Source organism: Arachis ipaensis, chromosome B5 (genome assembly GCF_059453495.1).
Source record: "Arachis ipaensis isolate K30076 ecotype BB chromosome B5, ASM5945349v1, whole genome shotgun sequence".
NCBI lineage: Eukaryota > Viridiplantae > Streptophyta > Magnoliopsida > Fabales > Fabaceae > Arachis > Arachis ipaensis.
Window position 1 is genome coordinate 117792892 of NC_142440.1, and position 16516 is coordinate 117809407.

The 16516-nt window shown below is 38.6% G+C and overlaps 2 non-coding genes across 2 annotated transcripts; one reads left to right on the top strand and one right to left on the bottom strand.

Moving 5' to 3' along the window:
• Nucleotides 1-3041: 3041 nt before the first annotated feature.
• On the top strand, nucleotides 3042-3149 carry LOC148565517 (small nucleolar RNA R71). Its single transcript, XR_015884404.1, has one exon. It is a non-coding gene; the product is annotated as a small nucleolar RNA R71 (small nucleolar RNA).
• An 11831-nt stretch (nucleotides 3150-14980) lies between these two features.
• LOC148565518 (small nucleolar RNA R71) lies at nucleotides 14981-15087 on the bottom strand. The gene has a single exon (XR_015884043.1). It is a non-coding gene; the product is annotated as a small nucleolar RNA R71 (small nucleolar RNA).
• Nucleotides 15088-16516: the final 1429 nt, after the last annotated feature.

A 16516-nucleotide genomic window follows, 5' to 3' on the forward strand; every position in this document is an offset into this window, starting at 1 on the left:
TAGTTCGCCTCTGTCAACATTAATCACAGCTCTTGCTGTGGCTAGGAAGGGTCTTCCAAGGATGATGGATTCATCCTTATCCTTCCCAGTATCTAGGACTATGAAATCAGCAGGGATGTAAAGGCCTTCAACCTTTACTAACACGTCCTCTACTTGTCCATAAGCCTGTTTTCTTGAATTGTCTGCCATCTCTAATGAGATTTTAGCAGCTTACACCCCAAAGATTCCCAGTTTCTCTATTACAGAGAGGGTCATGAGGTTTATCCCTGAACCAAGGTCACACAGAGCCTTTTCAAAGATCATAGTGCCTATGGTACAAGGTATTAAGAACTTTCCAGGATCCTGTTGCTTCTGAGGCAATGTCAGTTGATCCAGATCACTTAGTTTATTGGTGAATGATAAACCCCATTTGTAGGGTTTATCTTGTGCTTGATTTAGGGGATTTTATACCCTTTTACCCACATTTATCCATTGAAATAGCATCGTTTTATAACTTCTCCTTTAATTGTGCTTAAGAGTGAAAACATGCTTTTTAGGACTTAAAATAGCTAAATCTAATTCTCCTTGATTCCATTAGATGCCTTGATATGTTTGCTAAGTGATTTAGATTTAGGAGGTGAGGATTGGACCAAGGGAATGTAGGAAAAGCATGTAGAAATGGAGAACTCATGGAGAAATAAAGGAAACGCAAAAGCTGTCAACCCGATCTCTTCGCACTTAATCGGCCATAACTTGAGCTACAAAGATCCAAATGATGCGGTTCCAGTTGGGTTGGAAAGCTAACATCCGGGGCTTCGAAACGATGTAAGATTTGCTATGGTTGAACTGCGCATGGTGACACGTACGCGCATAGTACGCGCACGCGCCGTTGCTGCCACCTGGTTCACTTAAAGCAAAACGTGGCCAGCGAATTCTAAAGCCTTGTGGGCCCAATCCAACTCATTTCTGATGCTATTTAAGCCAAGGATTGAAGGGGGAATGAAGATACTTTTCATACTTTAGAAGTTAGTTACCATTAGTTTAGTTTTTAGCTTAGTTTAGTAGTGAGAGTTAGTTTCTAGAGAGAGAAGCTCTCACTTCTCTCTAGAATTAGGATTAGGTTTAGTTCAATAATCTTAGATCAAGATTTTAATTCATGCTTTCATCTCCTTCTATCTCTCAATTCTTTGTTGCTACATTCAATCTTCTTCTATTCTTTTGTTGTAATTTTCTTTATGTTGTTCTTATATTTTGTTGTAGATCTAGTATTGTTCCTTCTACATTCTTCCAATTCAATAAGAGGTAATTCATAATAATTGTTCTTCTTTGCTTTTCTATTGTTGATCTCTTGCCTTTGTAGTTGTAGATTCCTTTAATTCTTGCAATTAATAATGTTTACTTCTATTGCACTCTATGTGTTTATTGAAATGCCTCTTCTAGATATAGTGTAGATTTTGTTCCTCTTGGCCTAGGTAGAGTAATTAGTGACACTTGAGTTATCTAATTCCTTTGTTGATTGATAATTGGAGAGATTGCTAATTGGTTTGGAGTGCACTAAAGCTAGTCTTTCCTTGGGAGTTGGCTAGGACTTGGGGCTCAAGTCAATTCATCCACTTGACTTTTCTTTAATTAGTAAGGGTTAACTAAGTGGTAGCAATGAACAATTCTCATCACAATTGAGAAGGATAACTAGGATAGGACTTCTAATTTTCATACCTTGCCAAGAGCCTTTTATAGTTGTTAGTTTATTATCATTGCCATTTACTTTTCATGCTTCTTATCCAAAACCCCAAAATAACTCATAACCAATAACAATACACTTTATTGTAATTTCTAGGGAGAACGACCCGAGGTTTGAATACTTCGGTTATTAATTTTAGGGGTTTGTTTTAGTGACAAACAACTTTTTGTATGAAAGGATTAGTGATTGGTTTAGAAACTATACTTGCAACGAGAATTCATTTGTGAAATTCTATACCATCAAAAATCCAATCAGCAGTGAATAAGGGAGGTTTATCTTCCCAAGTCTCAATACCAAATAATTTGGCATTCAGCTTCATGATTGCACCAAGGTACTTGGTAACTTGCTCCTTAGTAACATCCTCATTCTCTTCAGAAGAGGAATACTCATCAGAGCTCATGAATGGCATAAGGAGGTTTAATGGAATCTCTATGGTCTCTAGATGAGCCTCAGATTCCTTTGGTTCCTCAAAGGGAAATTCCTTATTGATCACTGGACGTCCCAGGAGGTCTTCCTCCTTGGGATTCGCGTCCTCCCCTTCCTCTTTGGATTTGGCCATGATGGTTATATCAATGGCCTTGCACTCTCCTTTTGGATTTTCTTCTATATTGCTTGGGAGAGTACTAGGAGGGATTTCAGTGATCCTTTTACTCAGCTGGCCCACTTGTGCCTCCAAATTTCTAATGGAGGACCTTGTTTCATTCATGAAACTTACAGTGGCCTTAGATAGATCAGAGACTAAGTTTGCTAAATTAGAGGTATTTTGTTCAGAGTTATCTGTCTGTTGCTGAGTGGATGATGGAAAAGGTTTACTATTGCTAAACCTGTTTCTTCCACCATTATTAAAGCCTTGTTGAGGCTTTTGTTGATCCTTCCATGAGAGATTTGGATGATTTCTCCATGAGGGATTATAGGTGTTTCCATAGGGTTCACCCATGTAATTCACCTCTGTAATTGCAGGATTCTCAGGATCATAAGCTTCTTCTTCAGAAGATGCCTCTTGAGTACTGTTGGATGCAGCTTGCATTCCATTCAGACTCTGAGAAATCATATTGACTTGCTGAGTCAATATTTTATTCTGGGCCAATATGGCATTCAGAGTATCAATTTCAAGAACTCCCTTCTTCTGAGGCGTCCCATTACTCACAGGATTCCTCTCAGAAGTGTACATAAACTGGTTATTAGCAACCATGTCAATGAGTTCTTGAGCTTCTGTAGGCATTTTCTTTAGCTGAATGGATCCACTTGCAGAAGTATCCAATGACATTTTAGCTAATTCAGATAGACCATCATAGAATATATCCAGGATGGTCCACTCTGAAAGCATGTCAGAAGGACACTTTTTGGTCAGTTCCTTGTATCTCTCCCAAGCTTCATAGAGGGATTCACCTTCTTTCTGTCTGAAAGTTTGAACATCCACTCTAAGCTTACTCAGCTTTTGAGGAGGAAAGAACTTGGCTAAGAAATCCTTGACCAGCTTATCCCAAGAGTTCAGGCTATCCTTAGGTTGAGAGTCCAACCATATTCTAGCTCTGTCTCTCACAACAAAAGGGAAAAGCATGAGCCTGTAGACTTCAGGATCTACTCCATTAGTCTTAACAGTATCACAGATCTGCAAGAATTCAGTTAAGAACTGAAAGGAATCTTCAGATGGAAGTCCATGAAACTTGCAGTTTTGCTGCATTAGAGAAACTAATTGAGGTTTCAGCTCAAAATTGTTTGCTCCAATGGTAGGGATGGAGATGCTTCTTCCATGTAAATTGGAATTAGGTGCAGTAAAGTCACCAAGTATTCTCCTTGTATTATTATTATTTTCGGCTGCCATCTCCTCTTCTTGTTTGAAAATTTCTGAAAGGTGCTTGCTGGATTGTTGTAATTTAGCTTCTCTTAGTTTCTTCTTCAGAGTCCTTTCAGGTTCTGGATCTGCTTCAACAAGAATATTCTTGTCCTTGCTCCTGCTCATATGAAAAAGAGAGAACAGAAAAATAATAATAGGGATCCTTTTTACCACAGTATAGAGGTCCCTGTGTGAGTAGAAGAAAAGAAGAGTAGAAGAAAAGAAGAGAAAATCTGAACTCAGAGAGAGAGAGGGGGTTCGGATTTTTGGTGAGTGAGGGAGAGATGTTAGTAGATGAATAAATAAACAGAAGGAGATGAGAGAGAAGGATTTTCAAAAATTATTTTTGAAAAATGGTTAGTGATTTTCGAAAATTAAAATTAAAATTTGAAACAATTTGTTAATTAAAAAGAATTTTTGAAAACGAGGGAAGATATTTTCGAAAATTAGAGAGAGAGTTGGTTAGGTAGTTTTGAAAAAGATAAGAAACAAACAAAAAGTTAGTTAGTTAGTTGAAACAAATTTGAAAATCAATTTTGAAAAGATAAGAAGATAGGAAGTTAGGAAAGATATTTTAAAATCAAATTTTTGAAAAAGATAAGATAAAAAGATATTTTTGAAAAGATATAATTAAAATTAATTTTGAAAAAGATTTGATTTTTAAAATCACAATTAATGACTTGATTCACAAGAAATCACAAGATATGATTCTAGAACTTAAAGTTTGAATCTTTCTTAACAAGCAAGTAACAAGCTTGAAATTTTTGAATCAAAATATTAATTGATGATGTTATTTTCGAAAATTATGTGATAAAGATAAGGAAAATATTTTTGAAAAATATTTTTAAAATTTTCGAAAATAAATAAAAAAAATGAAAAAGATATGATTTTTGAAAAAGATTTTGAAAAAGATAAGATTTTTTAAATTGAAAATTTGATTTGACTCATAAAAACAACTAGATTTTAAAATTTTTTGAAAAAGTCAAATCTAATTTTTGAAATTTTAAGAGAGAAAAAGGGGAAGATATTTTTTTGATTTTTGAATTTTTAATGATGAAAGAGAAAAACATGAAAATGATGCAATGCATGAAAATTTTGGATCAAAACAATGAATGCATGCAAGAATGCTATGAATGTCAAGATGAACACCAAGAACATTTTGAAGATTATGATGAACATCAAGAACTTATTTTTGAAAAATTTTTGATGCAAAGAAAACATGCAAGACACCAAACATAGAAATCTTTAATGCTTAGACACTAAGAATTCAAGAATGCATATGAAAAACACCATACAACACAAAACAATGTAATATGAAGATCAATCAAGAAGGTTTATCAAGAACAACTTGAAGATCATGATGAATGCAATGCATGAATGCAATTTTCGAAAAATGCAAGATGAGTATGCAATTGACACCAAACTTAAAAATTGACTCAAGACTCAAACAAGAAACACAAAATATTTTTGATTTTTATGATTTTATGATTTTTTTGGATTTTTCGAAAATTATTTGAAAAAGAAAAATAAGGATTCCAAAATTTTTAATATATTCCAGGAATCTTGCACTCTTAGTCTAAAGCTCCAATCTGAGGGTTAGGCATGGCTTACTAGCCAGTCAAGCTTTAGCATGTAAATCTTTTTGGATCAGGAACAGCAGCAGGTGGATTAGCAACAACTAGCTTGCTCTTGATAATGTTGGGTTGGAAGCCCCAGTCCAAAAGAATTAGACATGGCTTTATAGCCAGCTAGGCTTCACATGCTTCATGAAACTCTAGAATTCATTCTTAAAAATTCTGAAGAACATAATAAAAATTTTTGAAAAGAAATTTTTTTTTTGAAAATAAAACAAAAAGAAAATTACCCAATCTAAGCAACAAGATGAACCGTCAGTTGTCCAAACTCGAACAATCCCCGGCAACGGTGCCAAAAACTCTGTACGCACGTCTTAGTAAATTTTTTTTCATTCACAACTTCGATACAACTAACCCGCAAGTGCACTGGGTCGTCCAAGTAATAAAACCTTACGTGAGTAAGGGTCGATCCCACGGAGATTGTTGGTATGAAGCAAGCTATGGTCATCTTGTAAATCTCAGTCAGGCGGATAATAATTGATTATGGAGTTTTCGAAAATAAATAATAAATAGACAGAAAATAAAGATAGAAATACTTATGTATATCATTGGTGAGAATTTCAGATAAGTGTATGGAGATGCGTTCGTTCCTCTGAACTTCTGCTTTCCTGCTGTCTTCATCCAATCAATCTTACTCCTTTCCATGGCTGGCTTTATGTAAGGACATCACCATTGTCAATGGCTACTTTTCATCCTCTCTGTGAAAATGGTCCGATGCGCTGTCACTGCATGGCTAATCATCTGGAGGCATCACCGTGGTCAATGGCTGCATCCTATCCTCTTGTGAAAATGGTCCAAATGTTCTGTCACAGCACGGCTAATCATCTGAGGTTCTCGATCATACTGGAATAGGATTCACCCTCCTTTTGCGTCTGTCACTACGCCCAGCACTCGCGAATTTGAAGTTCGTCACAGTCACTCAATCCCAGAATCCTACTCGGAATACCAAAGACAAGGTTTAGACTTTCCGGATTCTCATGAATGCCGCCATCAATCTAGCTTATACCACGAAGATTCTGATTAAGAGATCCAAGAGATAATCATTCAATCGAAGGTAGAACGGAAGTGGTTGTCAGGCACGCGTTCATAGGGAATGATGATGATTGTCACGTTCATCACATTCATGTTGAAATGCGAATGAATATCTTAGAAGCGAAATAAGTTGAATTGAATATAAAACAGTAGTACTTTGCATTAATTCATGAGGAACAGCAAAGCTCCACACCTTAATCTATGGAGTGTAGAAACTCTACCGTTAAAAATACATAAGTGAAAGGTCCAGGCATGGCTGAATGGCCAGCCCCCATGATCTAAGAACAAAACGTCCCAAGATGATCAAATACAATAGTAAAAAGTCCTATTTATACTAAACTAGTCACTAGGGTTTACAGAAGTAAGTAATTGATGCATAAATCCACTTCCGGGGCCCACTTGGTGTGTCCTTGGGCTGAGCATTAGCTTTCCACGTGCAGAGGCTTCTTCTGGAGTTGAACGCCAAGTTGTAACGTGTTTTTGGCGTTCAACTCTGGTTCGTGACGTGTTTCTGGCGTTTAACTCCAGACTGCAGCGTAGAACTGGTGTTCAACGCCCTTTTGCGTTATCTAAACTCGGCCAAAGTATGGACTATTATATATTTCTGGAAAGCCCTGGATGTCTACTTTCCAACGCAATTGGAAGCGCGCCATTTTGAGTTTTGTAGCTCCAAAAAATCCACTTTGAGTGCAGGGAGGTCAGAATCCAACAGCATCAGCAGTCCTTCTTCAACCTCTGAATCTGATTTTTGCTCAAGGCCCTCAATTTCAGCCAGAAAATACCTGAAATCACAGAAAAACACAAAAACTCATAGTAAAGTCCAGAAATGTGAATTTAACATAAAAACTAATGAAAACATCCCTAAAAGTAACTAGATCCTACTAAAAATATACTAAAAACAATGCCAAAAAGCGTATAAATTATCCGCTCATCAATTTCATATAAAGCACATAGCAGAGAGCAAGTTTGGGGTTCACCAAAATTTGGTTCAATTCTTAAGGAGCATAGTTGGTTTTTCAAAAATAAGGAACATATAGAAGATTTTGTTTTTCTTTATTACTTTCCACTTAACAAACACCACCGTACCTGGTGCACGAAATTGTGATCACACTTTTCACAATTCCGCACAACTAACCAGCAAGTGCACTGGGTCGTCCAAGTAATACTTTACGTGAGTAAGGGTCGATCCCACGGAGATTTTCAGCTTGAAGCAAGCTATGGTCATCTTGTAAATCTCAGTCAGGCGTATTCAAATGGTTATGAGGTTTTGATAATTAAAAGATAAATAAAACATAAAATAAAATAAGATACTTATGTTATTCATTGGTGGGGATTTCAGCTAAGCGTTTGGAGATGCTTTGTTACTTCTAAACCTCTGCTTTCCTATTGTCTTCTTCCAACCAAGTGTGCTCCCTTCCATGGCAATCTGTATGATCCTCTCGGATGAAAAATACCAGGTACGATCTAAGCACGGCTAATCAACTGTCAGATTTCTCTTCTCGGATGAAAAATACCAGGTACAGCTACCGCACGGCTAATCATCTGTCGGTTCTCACTAGCATCGGAATAGGATCTTTCTATCCTTTTGCACACTGTCACTGCACCCAACATTCACAAGTTTGAAGCTCGTCACAGTCATCCCCTCCCAGATCCTACTCGGACTACCACAGACAAGGTTTAGACTTTCCGGACCTCAGGAATGGCTACCAATTGGTTCTAGCCTATACCACAAAGATACTAATCTCACGGACTCGGTCCATGTATTAGATACCCAATAGAATATACTCCGGCTGTCGTCCAATGACTACGTTGAATATCATGTAGACCGCTTGTGGTTGTCAGGCACGGGGATCTTGGCTAAGCGAGTAACGAAGATAGTGGGTGATTGTCACGGGTCACCCCTTCATTCTGAATTAACTGAATTAAGTACGAGAGTATATCTTGGAGAAGAACTAGGCATGAATTGAAAGAGAAACAATAGTACTTGCATTAATTCATGAAGAATAGCAGAGCTCAATACCTTAATCTATGAGGTGTAGAAACTCCACCGTAGAAAATACATAAGAGAAAATAGTCTAGGCATGGCCGTGTGGCCAGCCTCCAATGCCTAAGGACTAAACGTCCAGAGATAGATATGAATACAATAGTAAAAAGTGCTATTTATACTAAACTATTTACTAGGGTTTATAGAAAATAAGTAACTAAGTGCAGATAGTGCAGAAATCTATTTCTGGGGCCCACTTGGTGTGTGCTTGGGCTGAGCATTGAGCTTTACACATGCATAGGCCATTCTTGGAGTTAAACACCAGCTTGGGTGCCAGTTTGGGCGTTTAACTCCAGTTCTGGTGCCAGTTCTGGCGTTTTACTCCAGAAAAGGTCTCTAGTGGGCGTTTAAACGCCAGTTTGGGCCATCAAATCTCGAGAAAAGTGTGGACTATTATATATTTCCGGAAAGCCCAAGATGTCTACTTTCCAACGCAATTAAGAGCACATGAATTGGGCATCAGTAGCTCCAGAAAATCCACTTCGAGTGCAGGAGGGTCAGAATCCAACAGCATCTGCTGTCCTTTTTCAGCCTTTGAATCAGATTTTTGCTCAGGTTCCTCAATTTCAACCAGAAAACACCTGAAATCACAAAAAAATACACAAACTCATAGTAAAGTCCAGAAATGTGATTTTTGAATAAAAACTAATAAAAATATAATAAAAAGTAACTAAATCATACTAAAAACTATGTAAAAACAATGCCAAAAAGGGTATAAATTATCCACTCATCACAACACCAAACTTAAATTGTTGCTTGTCCCCAAGCAACTAAAAACAAAATAGGATAAAAAGAAGAGAAAATACAATAAATTTCAAAAATATCAATGAAGATTAGTTTCAATTAGATGAGCGGGACTAGTAGCCTTTTTGCTTCTGAACAGTTTTGGCATCTCACTTTATCCTTTGAAGTTCAGAATGATTGGTATCCATAGGAACTCAGAATTTAGATAGTGTTATTGATTCTCCTAGTTGAGTATGTTGATTCTTGAACATAGCTACTTTATGAGTCTTGGCCGTGACCCTAAGCATTTTGTTTTCCAGTATTACCACCGGATACATAAATGCCACAGACACATAACTGCGTGAACCTTTTCAGATTGTGACTTAGCTTTGCTAGAGTCCCCAGTTAGAGGTGCCCAGAGCTCTTAAGCACACTCTTTTTGCTTTGGACCACGACTTTAACCGCTCAGTCTCAAGCGTTTCACTTGACACCTTCACGCCGCAAGCACATGGTTAGGGACAGCTTGGTTTAGCCGCTTAGGCCAGGATTTTATTCCTTTGGGCCCTCCTATCCATTAATGCTCAAAGCCTTGGATCCTTTTTACCCTTGCCTTTTGGTTTAAAGGGTTATTGGCTTTTCTTTTTTTTTCTTTATCTTTCTTTTTTTCTTTATTTTTTGCCATTTTTTTTCCGCAAGCTATGTGTTTTTCACTGCTTTTTCTTACTTTAAGAATCAATTTTATGATTTTTCAGATTATCAATAACATTTATCCTTTTTCATTATTCTTTCAAGAGCCAACAATTTTAACATTCATATACTTCACTATCAAAAATATGCACTGTTCAAGCATTCATTCAGAAAACAAAAAGTATTGCCACCACATCAAAATAATTAAGCTAATTTCAAGACAGAATTCGAAATTCATGTACTTCTTTTTCTTTTTTAGAAAATATTTTTCATTTAAGAAAGGTAAAGGATTCATGGAATCATTCATAGCTTTAAGACATAGACACTAGACACTAATGATCATGTAATAAAGACACAAACATAGACAAAACATAAAGCATGAAACCGAAAAATAGAAAAATAAGAACAAGGAAATTAAAGAACGGGTCCACCTTAGTGACGGCGGCTAGCTCTTCCTCTTGAAGATCCTATGGAGTGCTTGAGCTCCTCAATGTCTCTTCCTTGCCTTTGTTACTCCTCTCTCATGGCCTTTTGATCCTCTCTGATTTCATGGAGGATGATGGAGTGCTCTTGTTGAGGTCCATGAGTGGGCTCTCATGTTTGCTCCATTCTCTTTCTAGTGATGGGATTTTGAGATGAATCTCTCCATCTCCCACGACTCGGAGTTAGAAGTAACTGCCTTCCCTTTCCTCTTCCTAGAGGTTTCTCCGGCCTTAGATGTCATTAATGGTTATGGAAAAAAAAAGCAAAGCTTTTTCCACACCAAACTTAGAAGGTTTGCTCGTCCTCGAGCAAAAGAAGAAAGAAAGGAGTAGAAGAAGAAGAAATAGAGGAGATGGGGAGGGGGAGTAGTGAATTCGGCCAAGGGTGGGTAAGTGTGTACGAGGTGTGAAATTGAAGGTTGTAAGGAGGGATATTTATAGGGTAAGAGAGAGAGGGAATTCGGTTATGAAGGGGTGGGTTTGGGAGGGAAATGGTTTGAATTTGAATGGTGAGGTAGGTGTGGTTTTATAATGGGTGGAAGTGAGTGGTGAAGAGATTATAGGGAAGAAGGTAGGATTTGATAGGTGAATGGTGTTTTGGGGAAGAGGTGGTGAGGTGATTGGTCAATGGTATTTGGGGAAGAGTGTTATGGAAAGGTGTGAAGAGGAGAGAAGAAAAGGTGGGGTAGGTGGGGATCCTGTGGGTCCACAGATCCTGAGGTGTCAAGGAATTCTGCTCCCTGCACCATTTTGGCATTTAAATGCCCTCTGTGTGCCATTTCTGGCGTTTAATGCCAACTCTGCTACCCTTTCTGGCGTTAAACGCTAGGCTAATGCCCCCTTTTTGGCGTTTAACGCCCATCAGACACCCTTTTCTGGCGTTAAACGCCAGTCTATTTGCCAATTCTGGCGTTTAACGCCAGCCAGATACCAGACACCCTTTTCTAGCATTAAACGCCAGTCTGCCTGCCATTTCTAACGTTTAACGCCCAGAATGCTGCTAGACTGGGTGTTAAACGCCCATTCTGCTATCCTTACTGGCATTTACTCCAGGGTGTGCTATTTTTGATGCTGTTTTTGGATTTTTCTTTAATTCTGCAGCTATTTTTATGACTTCACATGATCATCAACCTAAAAAAAACATAAAATAACAATGGAATATAAATAAATATAATTAAATAACATTGGGTTGCCTCCCAATAAGCGCTTCTTTAATGTCAATAGCTTGACAGTGAGCTCTTAGAGAGCTTCACAGAGACTCAGAGCTTAATGGTGGTCTCCCAACACCAAACTTAGAAGTTGAGTGTGGGGGCTCTGTTTGACTCTGTATTGAGAGAAGCTTTTCATGCTTCCTCTCCATGGTTACAGAAGAAGATCCTTGAGCCTTAAACACAAGGTAGTCCTCATTCAATTGAAGGACTAACTCTCCTCTGTCCACATCAATCATAGCTCTTACTGTGGCTAGGAAGGATCTTCCAAGGATAATGGATTCATCTTCATCTTTCCCAGTGTCTAGGATTATGAAATCAGCAGGGATGTACAGGCCTTCAACCTTCACTAAGACATCCTCTACAAGTCCATAAGCCTGTTTCCTTGATTTGTCTGCCAATTCTAGTGAGAATTTAGCAGCTTGTACCTCAAAGATCCCTAGTTTCTCCATTACAGAGAGTGGCATGAGGTTTATACCTGACCCCAGGTCACACAAAGCCTTCTTAAAGGTCATGGTGCCCATGGTACAAGGTATTAGGAACTTTCCAGGATTCGGTTTCTTCTGAGGTAATTTTAGTTGTGCCAAAGCATTTAGTTCATTGATGAGCAATGGAGGTTCATCCTCCCAAGTCTCATTACCAAATAACTTGGCATTCAGCTTCATGATTGCTCCTAGATACTGAGGAACTTGCTCTTCAACAATATCTTCATCCTCTTCAGAGGAAGAATACTCATCAGAGCTCATGAATGGCAACAGTAAGTTCAGTGGAATCTCTATGGTCTCTGTATGAGCCTCATATTCCTTTGGTTCCTCAATAGGGAACTCCTTAGTGGCTAGTAGACGTCCATTGAGGTCTTCCTCACTAGGAATCACTGCCTTTTGACTCTCTCCAGGTTTGGCCATGTTGGGGGTATTGATGGCCTTGCACTCTCTCTTTGGATCTCTTCTGTATTGCTTGGGAGAGTACTAAGAGGGATTTCAGTAACACTTTTACTCAGTTGTCCCACTTGTGCCTCCAAATTTCTGATGGAGGAACCTGTTTTAGTCATGAAACTGAGAGTGGTCTTAGATAGATCAGAGATTATGGTTGCTAGGTCAGAGAGGCTCTGCTTAGAATTCTCTGTCTGTTGCTCAGAAGATAATGGAAAAGGCTTGCTATTGCCAAACCTACTTCTCCCACCATTATTATTATTGAAGCCTTGATTAGGCTTCTGCTAATTCTTCCATAAGAAATTAGGATGATTCCTCCATGAAGAATTGTAAGTGTTTCCATAGGATTCTATCATGTAATTCACTTCTTCCATTCCAAGATTCTCAGAGTCATAAGCTTCTCCTTCAGAGGAGGCTTCTTTAGTACTGCCGAATACAGCTTGCATTCCAGTCAGATTCTGAGAAATCATATTGACTTGCTGAGTCAATATTTTATTCTGAGCAAATATTACATTTAGAATGTCAATCTCAAGAACTCCTTTCTTCTGAGTCATCCCATTATTCACAGGATTTCGTTCAGAAGTATACATGAACTGGTTATTTGCAACCATTTCAATGAGTTCCTGGGCTTCTGCAGGCGTCTTCTTCAGATGAAGAGATCCACCAGTAGAGTGATCCAAAGACTTTAATTATGTATTTTTAATTCTCCTTTATGCCATTCGATGCCGTGATCTGTGTGTTGAATGTTTTAGACTTTATAGGGCATGAATGAGTTGGAGATTGGAAAGGAAGCTAGCAAAAATGGAAGGAACACAAGAATTTGAGGAGATAACCAGCGAGAAGTGACGCGATCGCATGGCTCACGCGACCGCGCGAAGGAGAGCAAATCGCAATGACGCGGCCGCATGGCTCACGCGGCTGCGCGGATTGGAAAAGCTCAAGCAACGCAGTAGCGTGGACGACGCGAACGCGTGGCAAGGAAAAGCGTGAATGACGCGTCCGCATGGATGACGCGATCGCGTGACATGTGCGATCTGCATAATCTACAGGATTCGTTGGGGGCGATTTTGGACCTTATTTCGACCCAGTTTTCGGCCCGGAATAGCAGACTAGAGCCAGAGAATATGCAGAAACAAAGAACAACATTCATTCTACACAGTTTACAGTTTTAGATCTAGTTTTACTCCCTTAGGTTTTCCCTAGGTTTAAGAATTTCAATTTTCAATTGGTCTTAGCTTTGGAACATTGAGAAGAGTTATTTCCTCATCAAGACTTCGTCATTCTAGTTCGTTCTCTTAACTTGGTTTTATTCTTCCATGTTCTTTGCTTTGATCAACTTTGTCATTTGAATACTTTCATGATTTTAATTTATTTCTTCCAATTTAATTTATTTTCCATTCCAATAATCATGTCTTCTTTTAATTCCCTTTCATGTGTTATGGATTTATTATTTACAATGAGTGAGTAGTTCCCCCCCCCCACTTGATAGGGAGTTGATTGAAAGGAACTCTTGAGTTGGAAGGATTGAAAGAAAAATTGTAATTGGGTTAACTGTTGCATTGTTATCTAATCACTAACACCAATCCCTTTGAACTAAGTGGGTTGCAACTCGTGAACAGATCTAGCATTCCAACTTGTTTGACTTTCCTTTACCTAGTAAGGGATAACTAAACAGAACAACCATTAATTATAAATTAATCTTGAGATCATTCCATCAGTAATAGAGATTCCAACTAATCAACTCCCAGTCAAGGGTTTTATTCATATTATTTAAATTTCCTCTTTTTAATTTTCCCTCTACTTAACTCAACTTCTTGGAACATCTGATTAATAAAATAGCACACTTTTCTGCAACTCGTTAGGAGACGACCTGGGACTCCAACTTCCAGTAATTTTTAATTTAAACTCTCTGTGACATATTTCTAAATTAATAGGCAGATTTTTGTTGAGTTAAGAACTATACTTGCAACGTAACTATTTTAATAATTTTTAATTCACCAACTTCTGCGTCTCATCAATTTTTGGCGCCGTTGCTGCGGAGTTGCAATAGAGTGCTAAAGTTATTAATTAGAATTTATTTATTTGCATTTTATTTTATTTTGCTACTATGAGCTGTATGTTTCTTTCGTCAAATGACGCGTTCACTTCCTGATCTGCGCTTGCTAATATTCGATCCTGAAATTGAAAGGACTACTTCACGAATAAGGCGAGAACAGCGTCGGTTAGTCCGCTCTGAGGGCGGATCTGAAAGTGAACTTGAGGAAGAAACCAGCCCCCGTTCTACTGATTCGATTGTTTTACGTGCAGAAGACATGGCAGCTAGGAGAGTTACCATCCAGGAGGAAGGAGCTCCTGATTTTATAATGCAACCGTTTCAAGCGCATTATCCAGCGGTAGCTACAAATTTTGAAATAAAGACTGCACTGCTAAACTTGATGTCCAAGTTTCATGGCCTACCTGCTCAAGAGCCTATCAAGCACTTGAGAGATTTCCAGGCAGCCTGTTCTACTGTCAGGCGTGATGGTACTGATGAAACTTCAATTTTGCTGAAAGCTTTCCCGTTTTCTCTCGAGGGAAAAGCAAGAGAGTGGTACTACACTCAACCTCTGGCAAATGTATCCAACTGGGATACACTCAGAAATGAGTTTTTGGAAAAATTCTTTCCATCTGAAGTTACTGATAAACTGAGGAAGGATATTTCCACAATTGTTCAGGATGACAATGAGACTCTCTTTGAATACTGGGAGCGCTTCAATAATCTTTTGGAAGCATGCCCCCACCACAGGATTGACAAGATAGTGTTACTTAGCTATATCACGCAGGGCATGAGGCCCCAAGATAAGACCACATTGGAAAGTGCTAGCAATGGGTCTATGAAGAAGTACAAGACCACTGATGAGGCTTGGCAATTGATCAGTGATTTAGCTGAATCTACTAGGAATCACAGGCAAAAGCAAGGCCGTTCAAAAGCTATTGCAGAAGTATCCTCTAACAGAAAGACTGCTGTTCTAGCTCAGAGTATATGTGAGATGACCAACTTGCTGAAGCAGATGCAATTGAACAACAAGCTCAGCAAGCTCAACCTCCTCCGCCACAGCAAAACCAACAACTAGTCCCACAAAGAATTTGCGGAATCTGTGCTGATTATAGCCATTACACTGATGAATGCCCGCAGCTCCAACAAGAAGACAACATGGTGGCATCCACTCATAACTTCTATGACCGCCCCAACCAAGGGTACAATCAAAGTGGAAATAATAACCATGGATGGCAGGACAATTCTAACCAGAATTGGAGGGACAACAATAACAGAGGAGGCCGAGATAATCAGGGAAATCAGAGGTAGAATAATAACAACAACAGGCAGCAGAATCAACCTTATAGAGCACCTCACCTGAGGCAAAACCAAGGACCACAGAACAATCAACAGCAGACATCTCAATTTACTCACTCTTCTTTATCTCCTAATGAAGAGTTACTACAATCTTTTGAGCGAAGACAACAGACCATGGAAAATAACATGAATAGTATTAACGCCAGTCTGAATGGTCTCACCTCTACTTTGCAAGCTCTCATGTCACAGCTTGGATCAACGCAAAATTCTAGTAACCAACCTTCAAGCTCCACTGGAATCCCCTCTCAACCATTACCCAATCCAAAGGGAGGCATTAATGCCATCACCCTAAGGTCTGGAACCACACTGCAAGAGAGGAGTCAGGAGGAACCAAGCCCACTAGAACACACCTGAGCTGAAGAGGTAGTAGAAATAGAAGATGTTGAAGAGGAAGAGGACATACAGGACATAGCTGAAGAAGAAATAGCTCAACCACAGGAGGAAGCACCAAAAGGCGCAGACACCACAGAAGACACCACTCCTATTCCATTTCCACAACTTGCAAGGAAGCAGCTGGAACTTGACCCCAAAATGGTAGAAATATTCAAAAAGGTTGAGGTAATTGTTCCTCTTTTTGATGTTATTTAGCAGGTACCTAAATATGCAAAATTTCTAAAAGACTTATGTATCCATAAAGACAAAATTAATGAATTAGAAACTATTCCTTTAGGTAGTTCTATATCTGCTTTAATGGGAGGATTACTTGAAAAATGTAGTGATCCAGGTCCTTGTATAGTTAGCTGTACTATTGGTGGTGTAGTAATTTATGATTGCATATGTGATTTAGGAGCATGTGTCAGTATAATGCCTTTGTCTATATATG